This window comes from Peromyscus leucopus, unplaced genomic scaffold, assembly GCF_004664715.2.
Source record: "Peromyscus leucopus breed LL Stock unplaced genomic scaffold, UCI_PerLeu_2.1 scaffold_412, whole genome shotgun sequence".
Lineage (NCBI taxonomy): Eukaryota > Metazoa > Chordata > Mammalia > Rodentia > Cricetidae > Peromyscus > Peromyscus leucopus.
In genome coordinates this window covers 234,679-256,532 of record NW_023505302.1, presented here as the reverse complement: position 1 = coordinate 256,532, position 21,854 = coordinate 234,679, and the positions used below count along the sequence as shown (strand labels likewise).

At 39.0% G+C, this 21,854-nt stretch overlaps 1 non-coding gene across 1 annotated transcript; it reads left to right on the top strand.

Annotated features, from left to right (window-relative positions):
• Window positions 1-747: 747 nt before the first annotated feature.
• LOC114698484 lies at window positions 748-854 on the top strand. Its single transcript, XR_003735360.1, has one exon. It is a non-coding gene; the product is annotated as a U6 spliceosomal RNA (small nuclear RNA).
• The last annotated feature ends 21,000 nt before the right edge of the window (window positions 855-21,854 follow it).

The following is a 21,854-nucleotide window of genomic DNA, read 5'->3' as shown; positions in this document are numbered from 1 at the left end:
CCACAAGTCTACATGTGACTGTTATGATTAATTTTTATTACTAAATTGACTGGAAGCCACAATCAATCTGAGTGTCTGAGAGTTTTAACTAAGGCGGAAGACTCTCCTGAATGTGGGTAGAACTATCTCCTAGATTATCACCTTGAGCTGAATTAAAAAGGAAGGAGCTAGCGGAACACCAACATCCATATGCTTTACCACCCCTCTGCAAACATACTATTACTAGCACTTCACAATCCCAATCATGCCTAAAATATGAGCTAAAATAAGCCATCTATTCCTTAAGTTGCTTTGATCAGGTATTTAGTCAAAGTGATGAGAAATAATCAATACAGATACTGGTTCTAACAGGTGAGCCTGCTACTGTGAGAAACCTGGCCAGGTGGTTCTCAGCCCTTCTGAAATTATTCATAGAAGGGAAGTTGAGAAATGAAGCTTTAATCTAAGATTCCCCCACCCTGTGTTCTATAAATAAAGATCAATAGGCCTTCTGGTGGGAATCAGAAGACTAAAATGTCAGTGATATGTAGGTAGTGCAGAGCAGGCTGATGGTGTTTTAGAAGGGAGCAAAGACACTACTGGGACCAGGCCTAGAGACCATTTATGTTGCATTCTAGAAAAGAATACTATTGCCTTGAGAACTCATGTAAGGCCAAATTCCAAAGCAACTGCTTTGTCTGGTAGAGGAATTTTAAGACAGCTGACACCTGTCACCCCCTACTATCTACATCACAATAAGAAAGGACAGTGCTCTCTTCGGCAGCACATATACTAAAATTGGAACGATACAGAGAAGATTAGCATGGCCCCTGCGCAAGGATGACACGCAAATTCGTGAAGCGTTCCATATTTTTGTCCATGTCTATATTTAAACTTGCTCTTTTCTTTTAATAAAGTTTAGGTAACATCTCCTGAAAAGCTTGCAGCACAAGGCTCGGCTGGGATGGTGTTTGACTTCGGAGGAAAAGTTGCTCTTGCCCACTAAAGGCACTAGAGTTAGTGTTCTCCCCTAAAGAATTTCAGTTTCAAAACATGCAGCTTCCCTCGCCCCGTTTTTATTTTTGAAAGATTACATTTGGTCATAAAGTGAAACCGGTATTAGCGAGTACTTGGCGGCAATGTTCATTCAGTCAGATGCAGCTGCCTCCGTCTGCCTGCTCTCCGCTGGCGATTGCCTCCCTCACCTCAGGAGAAATGGCGTGGGAGTTCGGAGACGCGTGGGCTTCGCCATCGGACAAAGAATGGGGTGAGAAGGCTGCAGCTGGAAACTCTCTAGGTTTTCAGATATTTCTTCACAATTTGAACACTTGACGGTTGTCCCTTTTAATTTATTTGAAGTGCTATTTTTTAAATAAAGGTTCATCTGTCAAAAAAAAAAAAAAAGAAAGGACAGAAAGATCTGAAAATGCACAGTTTGGAAAGGAGCATGAGTTTAAGGTCGTGAACAAGTTAGGTACAGATTATAAGGTCATGGGGAGAGATTAGCACAACTAAGGAGAACCTCTTATTTTACATGGACACAGTAAGAAAAATGCCAGAGTCAAGATTCTGCCATCAAAAGTATATCTTATGAATATACATGTCATTAGGAGACTGACTTGAGAATATATGAACGCATTCACTGCTCTCAAACAACCAACTGTGGAAGAATCTTCCAGGTTTGGTTGCCAAGTTGTACTGAGGCTACAATAGCTGTTGGAGAAGGATGGACTACTCTTAAGGTAGTAGCAGAGCTTGATAGTATTGTTCACACAGTACTAATCTTACTGGCATGTAAAATTCTAGGTCATGAGTCATAAAAGCCTTCACCACAATTGCAGAAAACTGCTGAAGTCAAGCCGTGTGTGGCAAGATCAGGTTCTGCGCAAGGAGGCCCTGAAAGGCTACTCTGCAGAAATCCTAAAAGCATATTTATAATGCGAATCACTTCTCTTTAATTCACCTATAGGAAAATCAGGTTTTCAGGGTTAGGTTTTCTTAGACCATATCATTGCATCACATTCCTTAGTCACAGAAACTCTTGTATTTGTAGTGCACATACATACCTCGCGTCTTAGGTACAGTTTCTGTAATCATGCAGTTGACTTTAGAAATCAACAATCCTGATGATAGGAAACAGGCTTTGTCTGTGTTGCTTTCAAAATAATGCCCACAAATATTACTCTCTGGCCTCTGGCCCTTTCAAATTGGTTTTGTATCTGGAGATTTTAGCACTGCATAAAGAGACAGTCCGCTAAGTCATGTTTTGTTATTATTTAGATGTTTTTGGAATTGGACTTTAAAGTGTCCTTTGAATATCATCTTCTCATCCCATTTTTGGTATTGTACTTCTATTTGACATAAAGCCATTTTTATAATTGTAAAATGAACATGGATTTTTAGATGCAAAACTATCTATGTCTTAAATATTTCTTTTTCATATCAACTGTGTGGTCTTCATTAGCATAATTTGATTCTCTGAATTCCCTCATCTGAAAGTGAGATAATGATGATAGCTCATGAAAGGCCAGTATTGATTAAAGAAATTCCATGGTAAATATTAATGATTTTACCAAATGGCACTATTACATGGGAATTTTTAAATGTTGATTTATAAATTTAAATATGTCTTCTAATGTTATTGGTTTTTTTAAAGACTATTAAGTTGGGATGGGAATATAACTCAGGGGTAGAGAGCTTGCATAGTATTCACAAAGTCCCAAGTTCAATGTCAAGTCTCTCTCTCTCTCTCTCTCTTTCTCTCTCTCTCTCTCTCTCTCTCTCTCTCACACACACACACACACACACACACATGCACACATTAAATAAATAGAAGACTCAATAATTTGAATTATCTTTAAATTTAAATACAATCTAGTATGAAGTAGTCTATGTAGGAATTTCTAGTGTTAATAATACAATAACTTTGTCTATGAAAATATAATTATATATATATATATATTACTAAATCATGGTGTGAATGAAACATCAGTTTTGTCTCGATCAGTTTTATATATATATATTAGTTATTATATAATTTTTGTGTAAAATGTATATAATAAAACACAAATACAGCAAGATTCAAAAAGTATATAGATGCAAAAACTATTGAACAAATAATTGTGATGTTTTCTTTACTGAAATTATTTATAGTGTTATTAAATCCTGTGATTTATAAAGAAACATGTAAAGAATTTTTACGTGAGTTACTACTATCACAAGACAAGATAACTCTCTGGCACAAAACAGTAGAAGTATTTCCTTAAATGAAATAATGAAATTATTGATATGATTACATTTTTCCTTATCAACAGTAATACTCTTTTATTTTATTTTAATATTTGAATAACTTAATTATAAATTGAAGTTCAAAAATTTACCTCTGTGTATTACACCATCCTTTTTCTCTTCTTGATATTCATTGATAGCAATCAACTCTTAAGAATGGGAGGCATTAAAATTATCCATTGCAGTTGTCAAATATATGAATTAAAAACACTGGGCATTTGGAGAGACCACTAAGAACTGCCATTTAAAGAGCTGCTATTTCTGTGGGAAAAAATAGTAGATTGGCATAAATATTTGTAACATGTCAACTGGTATGTGACTATAGCTATTGTAGGGTGATAGAAGTTCATTAACATTCTTAAAACAAGAAAATATTAACTCACTAATGGAATTGGGAAAAAATTTCACAGGCAATCACAGAGTGTCCAAATAGTCCATTCTTACATCTGAGTGAGTACAAATGACACTCAAATTGTGCATCAACGGAGTATTGATGAAATTAAAAGAAATCACTTCTGAGAGTTGATGGGGATGTTCCAAAAGGAACCATGGAATGAACACTTGGCATAGCCACCACAGAAAACGTCTAAACTTGATGGTGTGCATTTTCTACAAACAGCATGCAGACATCTTGCAATCAAAGCAACCTGCAAAAGAATTCAGAAACTAAATGTATGCAAGAGATTCTTTTCAAAATGCATATTAAATTAAGCTGAACTCCATGAGATTTCCTATGTACATAGTGCTTTAAGTAGAGCAATAAAGGGAACTGACTCCTAAAATGCATTTCTTTGAGACAGGGGAAGGAGCATGGGGGACACGGGACTCTGGAGGTCAATTTGTTAAAATGTGTGTTAGAGAATGTTAATGAAGATCTGATGTGGGATATCTCTCTGTATGCTGTGAGTATTTATTGCTCCCATTGGTAAATAAAGTAGCGTTTGGTCTATGGCAAGGCAGGATAAGAGCCAGGAGGGAAATCTAAGCAGAGATACAGGGAGAAGAAGGGCAGATTCATGCAGAGACACCAACCAGCCACCAAAGGAGCAACATGCCAGCAGACCTATAATATCATAGCCATGAAGCAATGCATTGATTAATAGACATGGGTTAACTTAAGATGTAAGAGCTAGCTAGTAATAAGCCTGAGCCATTGGCCACACATTTATAATTAATATAAGCCTCTGAATGGTTATTTAAAAGTTGCTTTGGGCAGGATGGGACAAAGAAAAGCCTCCAGTTACAAAGATCTTTCTTTTTATAGATGTTTCCTATATTTGATTTCACATTATATTATAATTAACAAATTTATTCTTTATAAAAAGTGCTATTGCTGATATTTTGGCCTTTCATTTCTTGATATTTATCTTTGTAGTGCTGACTGAAAAGTAGCTATGACTGGCAGCCAAGGCAATGAAGATGTTTAATAAAAATAAAACCCATAAAACAAAAACAACAACAACAAAAACAAAAACCAATTGAATCATCAGTCAACCAAACACTAAACCACAACTTCTGTAAGACATGAACAGACATATCAGCTCCCTAGTTCTGATTCTTGTGGCTCTACCTAAACAGAGACCAGATTGGCGCTGGCCTTCTGCCTCCTGATGGCTAAGGTATTGAGGTATTTGATGATGTGATCACAAAAGGTTTTACCTCCAAGCATCCTACCGGCCAGCTAAAATGGTACGATGGAATGATGTCTGGTGAGACACTCAGCCTGACTTGCAGTGCTAGGCCCCAGAACTGTGTGTCCCTGCAGGATTCAGTGGTGTAGAGTGAAGCTATCTGATATGTCAAACACCGCTTATCACTCCACAGGCCTGTTTGTCAACCATGAAAGCATCATGGTTTCAGCCACTCATTTGCAAAGACATCACTGTGACTAGGAATGCACGGAGTCATATGCTTGACAACAGGCTTTGTCTTATTCTAGACCTCCAATAACCTTGTTAACAAAGAAGCACTTCTGTGATTTAAAGAAGAATCCCAGAATCATCTTAAATCCTTTTGAAATGGGAACAAGTTATAAAATTCAACAAGAAATTATGGAAATTTTTGTTGAAAACTTCTAAGCTCAGTTCTGATTATGAAATTAAGAGTTTTAGCTAAAAGTTTAGATGCTAAGTCACTGTTTTGGCATAGGGTCTTATGCTTCTATTCAAGCTGGCCTAGAACTCATGACAATCCTTCTGCATCACACCCCCAATATTGTGAGTTTTAAATAACATCTAATTTATTAACAATAAAATTGTTAAATATAAAAAGAGCTGTTTAATTAAAACAATATTAATTTTCTATAAATATTAATAAAACATAATTATGTTTTACAAACAAGTGAAAATCACTTTTCTGTTTTTTCTTTCCTAACAGTTCAACATTTAAAGACATGGTGTAGAAATTACGACCAAAATTGAAACGCAATTTTGGAAGAGAGAAAATTGATGTACTCCTAACAAAAGAAAGCCATTTGCTGACAGATTGAAGACTAAATGGCACCTAGAAATCATGACAGAGCTTAATCTTGCTTTAGTGTTTAAAAATTCAAATTCTGGTTCTACTCTGAAAAAAAAAATACACACCGTTTGCTAAGTATCAGCTTTGCCAGTAGAGCTGAGCCAATGAGGTTCATTATCCTGTCTTGGTGTGGCAGAAGATGCAGAAAGTCTCCCTGGCTGGGATCCACCTCCTATTGGGTGCTGCATTTTTGCCCCACCACACTCCTTTGTGCTTACTACAAGCAGAACCCATCCCCTGCAGCATTTTTGTGCTTTCCAAATTCAAAAGTGGTTTGCAGGAGAGAGGAAGACTCTATTTTCTTTTACCTTTGTTCAGTGTAAAAGGCACATTAAATATTTATGTTCTTTTCATTATAAATGATCTCACTCATAAAAAATCAACATGGTTATATTATTCTTTCTGCCTGGAAGGCTCTGGCCAATATATCTAGTGTGATAGTTTCCTCATTTTCAGCTTTGGTACTCAACCTAAGAGTATTACTAACTCAGTCATCTTTTAGTTTCATATTTAAGTGACTATTAGGATGTACTTCATGAAGTTTGAAGTGACCCTCAATTTCTTCTCATATGAAATATCTAAAAGATATCAGTGACAGACAGATACCATTTCTTGGGGAAAGCCACTATATTTTCTCCAAGGTCATAACTGTGCTAAAGCGTCTAAGGGCAATGCTTTCAGACTGAATTCTATTTTTTCCCAAAGACATATAAAAGAGGATTGATAAACGTAAAATTCAGAAGCCACTTACAGACTTAGAGGAAAATTATATCTTTATAATGCTCCTGATAAACGACAGGTCAAAGGTAAAGGGAATCAGGGGTAATGAAAGTTCAAAGTAGAAAAAAAAATCTGTGAACCTTTTTTGAGTATTGGATAATTTCTTGGAATGCAAAAGTGTACTTTTAAGGATATAATTTTAATTTGATTCATGTGTACATTTATGTGCATGTGTGAATGCATGCTATGCACTTGCAAGTATCTGCAGAGGCCAGTAGAGGACAACAGATCCCCTGAAATTGGAGTTACAGGAGGTGATGAACTATCTAATGAGTTGCTGGAAATGGTACCCAACTCATCTGGAAGAGGATACCTCTGTGAAGACTGTGTCCTTGGGCTTTGGGTAGTTATCTGAACCTGGTAGATTTGGGCATCCAGATGTTGCATACGTTCTTTGAGGAGATCAGTTTGTCTTGCAGACCTCACATTCCAAATAATTAGAAATTTGGGTATTTGAATCCTCTTTGGTTATTTAGGGGAAATGATTGCTGGCAAACCTTTATCATCTTTCTCCATATCACACTGGGTATGTTTAATGAAAAAAATTAACCCTTCAAGTGTGACCTTTATGTACTTTCAACTGCTTGTTTTAATTTCCACCCGTGTCTTTCATTTCTATACTCAACTTAGTTCCCAGATCATGGAAGAGTTAGCCGTTCTGCTTGCCAAAGCTCAACCCTTTCTTTTCTTCTTGTGCTTTTTCTCTGACGCACTCTGCGCCCTTCGTTGCAGCTGTGGGTCCCCAAGGCTCTTCTGTCTTAAAGGGATTTTCTTTGTTGGTCTGCATGTGTGCTTTATCAACATACAATGCCATCTACTTCCTCTTCTCATTTGTGCTCCTGAAAATATGGAACTTTTATTTTCAAATTGTGTTGACTGGTTTTATACTCTTAAAATATAAAAGAATAAGTGCCTTCTAATTACCCAATCCAGTAGACCGTCTTAAATTCTGTTTTTACATCTATCTTTTAATGAAGTATTTAGACAACCTCTTAAACCATTCTACTCTTCGTTTGCTTGTGTGTATCAAACTTCACTATTTCTGTTTTCACTCTGTAAGTCCTTACCTTAGGAGAATTCCCATTTTTCAATTGATGCTACATATTTTTGAAAGAATGACAGTTTTTAAGATATGGTACTTAAGGACTTAGCAAATCTGTGCACTCTTTATTGCTTTGGATTATATAACTGCTGCATTATTTTTATTTTTTAATGTTTATTTTATATGTATGGGTGTTTTGCCTCCATAAATGCCTATGTACCATTTGCATGCCGTGCCCAAGGATGATAGAAGATGCTAGAATGGTTATGACTTGGGTACTTTGGAAGAGCAACTAGTGCTCTTAACCATAGAGATGTTTCTATAGTGCTAATTGTTGAATTATTTTAAAATATCATTTATTCTAAACTTCAATTTTTCTATACTTTTTTGAGTTTGAGATGAATCATATTTCCTAGTTACACATTTGGAAAAATATTTGAATTTCTTTTCAGAATGCTAACAGGATGGGTGAGCAATATTTCTTGTTCCCAGCAAAAGAGTAATGTTTATCAGCTGAGATTATAGCACTACCTATAATCGCTTCCTTAAGCCATCCCCTGGGTGAGCACAGTGGCCCCATCTATCGGACTTACTACTTTCTGAAGTGAAAAAGAGCATGATTATTGTACCTTAATGTTAGTCAGTCTTGTGGCCTGCTCTAGAAATTACCCATTGCATATGTTCAAAATGCTGGAGGTGCCCAGAGAGCCACAAAAGGAGAAGCTGTGCACTAGTGGCACCTCGTACAGTTTGCTGACTTCAGGCTGTGCCACTGTTCTCTTTCCTGCTGGCGTTCCAGCTGGCTCACTTGAGAAAGAGGCAGACTATACCCTGCAATTCATGACCACCAAGAAAAGTGCCAACTTAATGTTTCAGACTTGGCAAATACTGTCACTTGTTAGTGGTCTATATTTACACAAAACAAAAGTCATTATAAATCTTTCCAGCCACATTCAAAACATGGCATATAACTAGTGACAGATCTGTTTGTGTGATGGTGGCCCCAGTTAGATAATTCTCCTAAGTCAGTCACTTGATAAGTAATTATATGTTAATAAAGTATTGTATTTAATATATAGTGAAGTGTGTTTTATACATATAAATGTATTTAAATATATTCTAAGCATATTTAATATGCATTTGTATACATACATATTTATATTAATGTATTTTAATAAGTATAAATTATTATGGTCGAAAACCCCTAGATATTTGCCTTTTTTTTTTCTTGAAATACATAGTTTCCACGAAATTTATGTTTCAACAACCCTTGTGATCATAAATAAAAACCCAAGGACTAGAATGTGATTCAGAGATACACAGAGTCTACAATTATTCCCAAACAGAAGGAGTCAATGTAAATCTTGTGGATTTCATAGTTGGCTGCCAGAAAACATACTTAATTATGAATGAAAAACACTTGGAGACATTTTCTTCTTTGGCACACAGACCTTGCAAATCCCCCCAATGCCACTGCTCATGAAGGTGGCATTGTCATCTTAGATGTCTCCAGGACCCTCTGCTCAAGAATAACACCGAGGAGGTGTGTTACAAAGGGGGCAGGACAGTGTTCTGTGCTTTCTTTGCATTTCAGAAGTTTCAGTGACTTCACCCACTTTTAGTCTAGTTGTTTTTCTTGAGTGAGTTTGGTGTGATTTTAATATTATGAATTGAATGCAGCTGTTCAAATAGTAACTTAGATGTACACCTTATAGCTTTTTACTGTAAAGATGTGGCCTCCACATATTATACATGCTGGCTTACCATAACATGCCAGCGATGTGAATTTATAAGCCTTATCCTTTTTGAGCCCAACTCTCCCAGATATATTTCAGAAGAATCAAGTCATACCCAATCCCTGCCCAGGCTGGGTCACCAGAGTAGTAGTGCATTGTGAGGCTTTGTTAAACCAGAAGCCATCTTGGTATGATAGCTCACAGGTCTTTATAAGAAAAACTACTCAGCGCTGGGTAAGCCTGCACTTGGAGCACATCTCACCTAAGATGTATTTAAGAGTCAGCTACAATGTATGTCTGAAAGCAGGACTTCTCTGCTTGCTAAAATGTACTATGAGGTGTTATAGGTAAAGAGTGGCTAACATTTTGCCCCCTTGTTGTGGTGGTGAAAGGCTAAGTGAGACAATTTGAGTCCCCTACTCATTTGTTTCTATAACAGCTCCATCTTGTTTATTCCAGTGTACCAAGCTAACATAATTCATACTCACATAGAGTGTAAGGATTGAAAAGCACTGCCTTTTGATAAGAAGCCATTTTCCTTAAAGCAAGATGAGGTTTCCAGAGTTGGGATGGTTAGTGTTACCTCTCCCAGGGAGAGGCACAAAGATGCCTACTTGGATCTGACAGGACACCAACAGAGTGAAGAAACAATTCTGAATGTATATAGCATGATGTACTGCCAGGTACTGGAATTTACGTACAGAAGAAATGATGACCTGGGCAGTTGCATCACTGCAAAGCCCAGCCCAGCATGGATGGTCACTCCTGAACTCTGCGTAACTAAACTTCCCTGTGCAGCACTCAGGCACTTAAGGCACTGAAGACCAACTGCAGGCAAGTGTGGATTGCTTATATAACCTTAGAGGGGTCCTTGTAAATCCTAGGAGTTTAGAGAGTCTTGTGAGCTTTCGTGAGCTTCACTCATCCCTCCATGAGTAATCTGTAACCTAAACACATATGTTAGAAGGTGATTTGCCAGGCACATCATTGCTCCCACCAAAGCTCAATGATTCTGCATATCAGTAAGTGACCAAAACCCTGCACTGCAACAAAGAGCCTCCAGTTGCCCTGCACGGTCCTCTTCTGCAGGCAAACTTGGCCACTTTTTTAGAGGAATGGGTAGGATGGCTTCCTCTTGCACTGCAGTGGGCAGTGGGAATCTCCCTGTTGTCTACCCTGTCAGTGAGTTATCATTCAGATTTTTAAGACTTTCCAAGGCCTATGAGTGCTTTTTTTTTTTTGGTAATTTCCCCCTGGAAACTTCACTCTTGCTTTTGAATGAGCCAGACCATCTCTCTTTTGTGTTTTTTTTCTTGGTTTGTTTGTTTTTATTTTATTTTCTTACCTCTTTTTGGGTGCTTTAGTAACATATGAATCCAACATACATTCTGGTCCAAATCATTCTCCTACTTCATAAATACCATGTCCCACTATGGGGTTCACTAAAGCTTCATAAAAATAGCTGAATCCCTATTAAATCGACTTCTTTTAAAACTCTCCTATAAGCACAGTTCTATTTGGACTGCTGAACTGAACATTAAATTCTGCCTTCTCAGATCTAGAACCCTCCTACATGCCTATCCTTTGTCTAAAGACTTGTAGTGTTCATGGAGACCTAAGCAAGCACTAACCAAGAGTTGCCAATTGCTCATAGCAGTCAGTTTAGAAGAGACTGATTTTCTTTTATTCTGGTTGGATTTTATTATATGCTTGAAAAAAAACCTAGAGTCACTTGGGAAAAGGAAGTCTCAACTCAAAATTGCATCAAAATTTGCCTGGGGGATTGTTCAACACTTAAGAATGCCTGGTTGCTCTTCCAGAGGACCAAGGTTTGATAGCCAGCACCTACAGGGCACTTACAACACAGCTGTCTGTATCTCCCATCTCATGGAATCCAATGACCTCTTCTGCCTTCACAAGACATAGATGAAGGCAAAACAGAAACAAAGCAAAACAAGAACCAACCCATATACCTAAAAATAATAAATTAAAAATATATTAAAATTGCATTAATCAATTTGGCCTATAGCTACATTTGTCATTCTTGATTGATGATTGATAAGGGAGGGTCCAGTACACTATGGGCAACACCATCCCTAGGAATGTGGATGTTTTTTGTTTAAGAAAGCTAGCAGAGCATGCATGACCTAGCAAGTGATCCCAGAAGCAGTGTTCTTTCATGGTCATTGCTTGAGTTCTTCATTGAATGATTTCTCTGACTTCCTTTGGTGATGGATTATGACCTGCAGTGTAAGCTTGTAGTTTTTTTTTTTCCTTTTGATTCTTATGGGGGTCCACAAACCAACTATCAAATAAATACATAGAGATTTATTCATACTTATGAGTGTCCAGGCTTAACTTGGCTTATTTCTAGCCAGCTTTTCTAATTTAAATTATCCCATTTTTCTTTAACTGTGTTTTGCCTCTGGGATTTTTACATTTCTTTATTCTATATAACTTTCTTTCCTTCTTACTCTGTGGCTGGTTGTGTGGCTGGGTGGCTGATCCCTGGCATCCTTCTCCTTTCTTGCTTCCCCCTCTTCTCCTATTTATTCTCTTTGCCTGGCAGCCCCACCTATCTCTCTCTCCTGCCTAGCTATTGGCTGTTTACCTCTTTATTAAACCATTCAGGAAGGTAAAGTAACACAGCTCTACAGAGTTAAATAAATGCAATATAAAGTAATGCAACACATCTTTGCATCGTTGAACAAATATCTCACAGCGTAAGTGAATGTAGCACATTTTTGGGTTTTGGTTTTGGTTTCTCAAGACAGGGTTTCTCTGTGTAACAGTCCTGGCTGTCCTGGAACTTGCTTTGTAGATCAGGCTGGCCTCGAACTCACTGAGATTTGCCTGCCTTTGCCTCCCAAGTGCTGGGAATAAAGGCGTGAACCATCACTGCCCAGTGCATATAATACATCTTAAACTAATATTTCCACAATATAAACTCTTCTTCCCCAAGTTGCTTTTGGTCATGGTGTTTATTTCAGCAACAGAATGAAAACTAAGATGAGTTGTGTCTCAGATTCATCAGGCTTGGCTTAAGGAGGACAGAGTTGTTATTTTGCTCATTTCCTCTGTTTCCATGGTTCCCAGACTGGTCCCATCTGCCCTGTGTCCCATAGTCTCACAAGCTAGGATAATGGAGGCTTTTCCATTTCTTGTTTAAAAGTCTTCCTAATTAAAGCAATTCAGAGGTATTGTAGTCCCTGATTATCATTTTCCTGCTCTGAGCTATTATTAAGCCCCTGTGTGCATGTTGAATCATACTTCTGTTTCCCATCCTCTGTGACTCCTTGGGTCAAACAAGAGGAAAGTCCTCTGTCACTTATACCTCATTCTCCTCATACAATTCTTCCTGTTGGGTTCAAGTGTTGGCATCCCAGGAAGAGCTTTAGTATGGGTCTAAAGGATTTACACTATAAAGGATTTACACTCTCCTTTCTTCTGTGCCAGCTATCAGAAATGCCAACCCAACAGTTCTGTTTCCTCCTCCCCTTTACCCACTTTCCCAGCCACCTTAGCAGCTAGCATGGAAGGTACTATAATCATGACTTTTCCCGTTGTAATTTCTCCCTTACAGGGACAAGTTCTTTCTGGGAAGACTACTCAGAACATCTGTTGCATGTTTTATCACTCACAGCAGGGAACATATAAATTCCACTATAATCTGTGTATACTCCTATCATGTTGTGCTACTTTCAGAGATTTTAATACATACTCTGGCCCTCAGAAGGGGCCTCCTGATTTCTAGCCTAACTTTCTAGTGAATTTAGTGAGAGTACTATCATCTTAAAGTCTTTAAATTTGTTCTTGTCCTGGATACCTACAAAATAGTGGCAAAATGAGTATACTTTGTTCCTCTTACATTGTTTGTGTATTTGATGATAATATCATTTTTGAAATAATGTCACCTCCCCAAATAAAAAGATCTGGTCTATCTTCTTTCATAAAGGACCCTGATGGGATAGATTGGATGGACATAATTCATGACCGCATCTCTTTAAATTTGGAAACCTATGTTCACTGTAAACTGCAAAGACTGTTGTTGAGGCAGATGTGCAAGGGAGGAAGACCAAGCAGACAGCAGCTGGAACAAACACTTTCAGTTCCTAATCCTGTTCTTTTCAGAACATAACGAGCAATTTCACCTTCACCAAGTATTATTCATCCCACTTTTTGTTCGGAAAAAAAAATGAAGTGTTGGATAAGATAATATATTAAACTAATGGAGCTCAAAAACACTGTGCATGCCCCCTTTCTTTGAATAGCAAGTGCCAGGGTCAGGCATTGTGCATTCAGGGCTGGCTGAGCTGGTCCCTGACCTCTATGCTAAACAGCTTGCCTTATGAAGCCATTTGGAGAGGCCATGGCCTGCACAGAGAGAAGCGGAAATAGACCAAGGGCAATTGTTTCCATATGCATTTCCAGAACTGAGACACTGGAGCACTTTGGAGCTAGCAGGAAAAGGAAGCAATTTATCCTCTCACATCCTTCAGAAGCTTCACGGGGAGTTCATGACCCTGGTCTCCCAAACACCTTAGCATATTGGTCCTTGAAAGGAGTTAGAAGCAACTGTAAGAGTGAAGGACATTTATAAAACATGCATATAGGTTTAACAATTTCTTTGAAGCATGATTTGATATTCTCCAACAATATTGCTAAGCAATGCATATTAACACCATAGACAACAGAGTATACAATTAACTGCATTTTGTTTTGAAAGAAGTCATTCTCAAACTGGCAATAAATTTTGAGGCTTTTCCAATTATACCACTTGGTCCAGTAGCAAATCAGCAAAAGAAAGATTAGCATTGCCCTCTTTTCTTCAATTAAATCAAGTAAATATTCCAGATTATGTTTAGTAGAGACAGAGAATGTGGACTTTTACTTTCTCTATTTATTTGTTTTCTAGACAGATGTTTATATCAATGCAGTCCCCATCAACACCAAGGGAGCAAATTGAATTTCCCAAATGATATTTGTAATAAAGACCTTCACGATATAGCCATAAATGTATACTGAAAAAAAATAAGGCACCGATGGGCATGGGTATCCCATGACTCACTAATATTTTCCTCCTTTCAACCACACTGACTTTTGATTGCCATTTGGGAAATTCACTTTCAGTGATGCCTGAAGCCAGCAATTACATGCTTTAAATTATATACATTAAGTCCATAGTTCATGCCTCTAGCTGTCACAAGAGTTCTGGTCATTGTTCTCACCAGTTTGGTCTCTTGAGCAAAACCAAAAGCAAAGGACAAACACTATCACATTCACTTCTAGAGAACATGCAAATATCCAGCCTCGTAGTTATAACTAGGATGTCCATTTTTGCAGCTCAGTGAATGAGCAATGTGTTCATGTGCCAGTAGCTCCTAATGTTAGAAACAATAAACTGTGATTCTATTCACATAACTACAAACTGTGTCTTGACTGCTTTCAAACTAAATGTCAGTAGAGAACATGGACACATGCTTGAGCAGTGGCTTTGTTTCTTTGACAGAAGACTGCTGTGGGATGGTCTGTGTGTCAAATTGTTCTGATTGGTCAATAAATAAAACACTGATTGGCCAGTGGCCAGGCAGGAGGAAGTATAGGTGGGACAAGGAGATAGGAGAATTCTGGGAAGTAAAAGGCTAAGTCAGGGAAATTGCCAGCTGCCACCATGACAAGCCGCATGTGAAGACACCGGTAAGCCACAAACCATGTGGCAAGGTGTAGATTTATGGAAATGGATTAATTTAAGCTATAAGAACAGTTAGCAAGAAGCCTGCCATGGCCATACAGTTTGTATGCAATATAAGTCTCTGTGTTTACTTGGTTGGGTCTGAGCAGCTGTGGGACTGGCGGGTGACAAAGATTTGCTCTAACTGTGGGCAAGGCAGGAAAACTCTAGCTACAAATGGTGCCCAATGAGTTGGCAAGAGTTTCCACCTAAAACCTGAGAAAAGATTGTAAAACGGAACTAAAACAGCTTCCTAATTGTCTCTCTCAAATGAGCAGCAGCTGCCGGTTTGAGTTACTGGCGGGTTCCTGGTGTCTGTGCTTGACCTGCAGTATGGCAGGAATGAGGCTTCTGCAAGAGGCACATTAAGCTGTGTGGTGGATTTAGCCTTTGCTAGTACAAAACAAAAAGAGGTTTCTGGGCTATACGCTGCTTTGATAAGAAGCATAGACCCACTATTTCTGAGAATTGATGGCTCCCAAAGCTGGTGGAAAATGTACCACCGCCATGTTGGGAAGCTGAAGTGGGAGGAGTCAGCAGGCTTAAAAGGCTACAGTTTAAAGCAATTGGCTCAAGGTATTATAAAAAATAAGCCATGTAAAGATGGCTATCACACAGAGAATCTGGATTATGTTCTCTTTGATATTTGTAACTGAAGAAAAACATTTGATTGCAAAAGCTGTTAAGTTATGCCAAAATGTGTATTTTAAAGGTACCTTGACTTCAAAATTTGGCTATAAGGATATGTTGCTTTGGAAAAGAGGCTCTGCTTTTGTTTCTACAGAAATCCAGAGGCTATGGATTTGTTCCAGATTAAGATACATCAGGTTTGACCAGCCAAGACTACCTGAAAGGTCTCCGATGACACCACGGCCCAGATGATCCAACATCCAGAATCGTTTCAAGGCAACTGGCTCAGACAATACAGCCTCATGGACTATTCCATGATCCTAAAATTTTGTGTCCCCAGAGATACAGCACCCCCCTCCAGCAGGAAGTACTAAGAGAAACTACGCCCAAATTCCCAAATATACCAAGCTGGCTTTGGAGATGTGTAAAAGTTAAAACCTTCCTTTTTAAAAAAAGAAAAGGGGAAGTGCTGTGGGATGGTCTGTATGTCAAATTGTTCTGATTGGTCAATAAATAAAACACTGATTGGCCAGTGGCCAGGCAGGAAGTAGGTGGCCAGGCAGGAAGTAGGTGGGACAAGGAGAGAGGAGAATTCTGGGAAGCGGAAGTCTGAGGCAGAGAGACACTGCCAACCGCCGCCATGACCAGCAGCATGTGAAGACTCCGGTAAGCCACCAGCCACATGGCAAGGTATAGATTTATGGAAATGGATTAATTTAAGCTATAAGAACAGTTAACAAGAAGCCTGCCACGGCCATACAGTTTGTATGCAATATAAGTCTCTGTGTTTACTTGGTTGGGTCTGAGCAGCTGTGGGACTGGTGGGTGACAAAGATTTGCCCTGACTGTGGGCAAGGCAGGAAAACTCTAGCTACAGAAGACTGACTAACAGGTGTCATCATACAGGAAAGTACATTTCATCATCTGTAGATTGGAGATTTCCATGCTATTACACTGATGTTATAAGACGTCTTTAAACATAGTTCATGAATTACTGAATTACTCTAAAAATCAGTCTTTAGAAGTAGTTTGGAAGTTCCTATAAGCTTTTCACTGAGCAAGTGTTATTAGGAATGGGGTATCCCAGAAAGTAGAAAACTTTCTGTGGGAATATGACTGTGGTAGAGAGCTTGCTGAACTTGTGTGAGGAACTAGGTTCATTCAGTTCACAGCACCACCAAAAACAGGATACTGTAAAATTAAAACCCATAAGGCTATAGTATCTAATGCTTGCTGTGCAAAAGGTATCCCCGTGCTTATTTTTACATAGGAAATCTCTTCTTTTGATGGGGTTTCTGGGCTAAATCCCAAGGAGCATGGCATCACCGAGAAGGAACAGAGGTTGCACTAGTTCCTGCCAAGCTCGGATTCTTTGAGGAGGCTGCAGCTTTGCCACTGAATTCATACCAACCCCTGGGACTAAGACAGGAGATATAGCCAGAAGTAGCATTTGACAGAAAAGCCCAAGTCTCTTGATATATTTAAATATGATGTTACTTCTATACTTTGAGCATGTCATGTAGTTCACAAACTGTACTGTTCTCTTCTGAAGGCTGACTTTGCAAATGAGGGCTGCTAAGAAAAGAGATAATGGGTCCTGACATCTAGAGAATTGAATCTGCTTAGTTACCAGATGTCTCCCTTATTTCTTTTTTTAATATTTTGGTTTTACACACAATCAGAATCATATCTAAGAACTGGATCAGAAGTATGAGAATAGCAACCACCTGCTTCTGTTGGACTTGTTCTCACAATGAGCTGTTACAACCGCTGGAGCTTAGAATCTTAATAACAATGGAAAAGTAATTATACAAAGTAGCATTACTTCACAGAGTGCCTTGGATCAAATTTGTTATTTATTTACTTCACAAATATTCCTTATCAACTCCCCCAATAATACACATATGATAGCACCATTTGAGTATTATTTCACTAAATACTCTCTCTACCTTCCTTCTTCTCTCTGTCCTTATCTATTTCACACATCTACATATTCTCTCCCCTCCCTCTTTATCTTCCCTTCTTCCCGCTCATCCTTTCTCACCTTTCTCTGTCATCATCCTCTTCACACATCTACACATTTGTGTACCAAACATATGTACACACAAACTTACACAACCCTGACAAATGTGTTATAAAGTAAAATAATTTCAAATCTAAACTCAATTCATACTTATTTAAAGGAATCCAGAAAATATATTCCTGTGAATTAAGGACATGGAGTGCCTATATTATGTAGATAGATCTTTTTTTAAATTTATTTTATAATTTAATTTAAGTTTATATGTCAGCTACAGATTCCCCTGTCCTCCCTCCTCCAGGTCCTCCCCCCACCCTCCCCCTAGCTCACCCCCCATTCCCATCTCCTCCAGGGCAAGGACTCCCCTGGGGATTCAGCTCAGCCTGGTAGATTCAATCCGGGCAGGTCCAATCCTCTCCTCTCTTCTCCCAGGCTGAGCAAAGTGTCCCTGCATAGGCCCCAGGTTCCAAACAACCAGCTCCTGCACTAAGGACAGGTCCTGGTTCCATTGCCTGGGGGCCTCCCAAACAGTTCAAGTTAATCAACTGTCTCACTTATCCATAGGGCCTGATCCAGTTGGGGGCTCCTTAGCTATTAGTTCATAGTTCATGTGTTTCCCACTAGTTTGGCTATTTGTCCCTGTGCTTTTTCCAATCATGGTCTCAACAATTCTCACTCATACAATCCCTCCTCTTTCTTACTGTTTGGACTCCTGGAGCTCCATCTGGGGTGTGGCCGTGGATCTCTGCATCTGCTTCCATCAGACATTGGATGAGAGTTCTAGCACAACAGTTAGGATGTTTGGGCATCCGATCACCAGAGTAGGTCAGTTCAGGCTTTCTCTCGACCATTGCCAGTAGTCTATTGTGGAGGTATCTTTGTGGATTTCTGGGGACCTCTCTAGCACTTTGCTTCTTCCTATTCCCATGGGGTCTTTATTTATCATGGTCTCTTTTTCCTTGTTCTCCCTCTCTGTTCTTGATCCAGCTGGGATCTTCTACTCCCCTAAGCTCTCTTTCACTCAACCCTTACCCTCTTCATTACCCCCCTCATGTTCAGTTTGCTCATGTAGATCTCATCCATTTCTCTGTCATTGGGCAATCCTTGTATCTTTCTTAGGGTCCTGTTTCCTAGGTAGCCTCCCTGGAATTGTGAGTAGCAGTCTAGCCATCCTTTGTTTTACATCTAGTATCTTCCTATGAGTGAGTACATACCATGTTTGTCTTTCTGAGTCTGGGTTACCTCACTCAGGATGATTTTTTCTAGATCCACCCATTTGCCTGCAAACCTCATGATGTCATTGTTTTTCTCTGATTAGTAGTACTCCATTGTGTATGTGTACCACATTTTATTTATCCATTCTACAGCTGAAGGGCATCTAGGTTGTTTTTAGGTTTTGGATATTACAAATAATGCTGCTATGAAAATATCTGAGCATGTGTCCTTGTGGTATGATTGAGCATTCCTTGGGAATATGCCCAAGGTATAGCTGGGTCTTGGGGGAGATTGATTACCAATTTTCTAAGAAAGTGCCTTCCTTGTTGATTTCCAAAGTGGCTGTACAAGCTTGCATTCCCACCAACACTGGAGGAGAGTTCCCTTTGCTCCACATCCTCTCCAGCATAAGCTGTCTTCAGTGTTTTTGATATTAGCCATTCTGACAGGTGTAAGGTGGTGTCTCAGAGTTATTTTGATTTGCATTTCCCTAATGATTAGGGATGTTGAGCAACTCCTTAAATGTCTTTCAGGCATTTGAGCTTCCTCTGTTGAAAATTCTGTTTAGCTCTATAGCCCATTTCTTAATTGGAGTGTTGGGCATTTTGATGTCTAATTTCTTGAGTTCTTTATATATTCTGGATATCAGCCCTCTGTCACATGTGGGGTTGGTGAAGATCTTTTCCCATTCTCTATGCTGTCACTTTGTCTTGTTGACCGTGTCCTTTGCTCTACAAAAGCTTCTCAGTTTCAAGAGGTCCCATTGATTGATTGTTTCTCTCAGTGTCTGTGCTACTAGTGTTATATTTAGGAAGTGATATCCTGTGCCAATGCATTCAAGACTACTTCCTACTTTAGAGATCTTATGAATCAAAATAGCATTGAATTTGTCATAATTATCTTTCCTTTCTTGAGATAGAAAAATATCTGGTACATTCATTAATGGACCTATATGTAACCATTATGCAAAACTATTTCCATTATTTTAAAAAATATACTTGATAAAAAGTGAAAGTTGTTTCTGGGTTTTACTTACTATAAAATGTAATGATTTTAAGTATCTAGGGAATGTCATGAATAAACTATTCTCTAGAAAGGAAAGTCCATAGAACTAACTCTTTTCTTTCTATTTGGCATTTGAAAACTGTTTTGTTTTTATTTGAAGAATGTATTAATTCTTCATATATGACTGCATAACTTTTTATACAGTCAATATTTACTAATGACTATCGTGACATTCCATTAGCCAATCTCAACAATAAGCAGAAAAAATGACATAATTACCTCAAAATAAGAGAAATCGGGGCTAGATTCAGACACATAAGGTGATATCATCATGTTTCTGAAAAGTCTCTCCCTGTGCTTGTGAGAAAGGTATCTATCATTTAAATTGGCACCACTTTACAAACTCTTTTCCAGGGTGGCCAGGCTAGGCTAGCCACCTGGCCCCTTAGAACAAGTTGCAGATGTTACTACCAGGCTGAGGGGATGGTTAAAATAGTGAAATTCATGGGATACTTGTTGGGTTAGTGAGCTTGGTCTCCTACGAGTTTCCTGGAGCTTTTAATATAGTAAACTGCTTACAAAACTCCAAGAGCGGCAGAAATTGTATTGTGGAGCCATTGTCAACCTTAATTTCCTGCAGAAGTGTTTCCTTTTGCCTTTATTGAGGCAGATCTCCCAGTGCACTCCAGAGTGAGGAGGAAATAAGCACACAAGTGCAGGATGAACGGCCAAGCTGGGCCTTCGGTGTTTTAGTCCTGGCCTTCATTTTCTTAGCTGTTCTCCTTCTTCTTGGAGGGCAGGTTAGCTTGAAGTGGCCTCTGAGTTACACTGGGACAAGTAAGCAGATTGGGAAATTAGGGACCACAGGAAGGAAAGGAGTCCTTACCTGGGAGTCTGGTTGAAGCCTCTTGTCAGCTGAGACCCAAGAATTCCAGCACTCTTAAGAGACTTCCTCTAAAAGTTACACAGAGAAAATACTTTGATTAGATGGAGACAGTTGGAATAGCAATGTTTAAGTAGCAGCACGCCCTTCTTATGCTGTAAGAGTACATGACCAAGCCCATTGCAGCCCTTCTCCCTTTCCCATGTGTAAACCAAAGTTTTCTAGGAATTTTGCAGCGAATGTGTTTACAGTGAAAGATGTACATTAAACCCTTATTTAATCCTTATGACCCATGGTTTTACCATATCAGATTGTAGCCCTGGCTAAGTCACACTGGAAAGTCCCCTGTGATCTCATCAGGGATAGGGAGTGGCAGGGACACAACAAAATGCATGTGTCTTGTAATCCCTTTGAAAAATGTCACTTCAGAAGCCACAAAATCATGTGCACAGTTATTCAATTCTCTTTGATGCCCAGTCACACATTTGGGTGTTGTGATGGTTTGAATAGGAATGGTCTCCACAGGCTCGTCTATTTGAAATCTTGGTTGTTAGGGAATAGTGCTACTTGACAGGACTTAGGAGGTGTGGCATTGTTGCAGTAGGTGTGGCCTTGGTTGCTGAAAGTGTGTCACTTGGGATGGGCTTTCAGGTTTCAAATGTTCAAGCCAAGCCCAGTATCCTCTCTCTTCCCTGCTGCCTGGGGATCCAGTTGTAGAACTCTCAGCTCCTTCTCCAGCACCATGTCTGCCTGCATGCCACCATGCTTCCCGGCATGATATCAATGAACTAAACCTCTGAAACTGTGAGCCAACCCCAATTAAATGCTTTCCTTTATAAGAGTTGCTGTGGTCATTGTGTCTCCTCACAGCAATAGAATGCTAACTGAGATAGGTATGGACTCTCTCCTTTCTCTGAGCATTTCTCTTCTATCACCTCCCACTTATTAATCTATTGAAGTGTCTTCTTAATAAACTGTGACTCTTCTTCTCATGGCTTTTCTTAAAATCTTTTGTGGGGAACAGT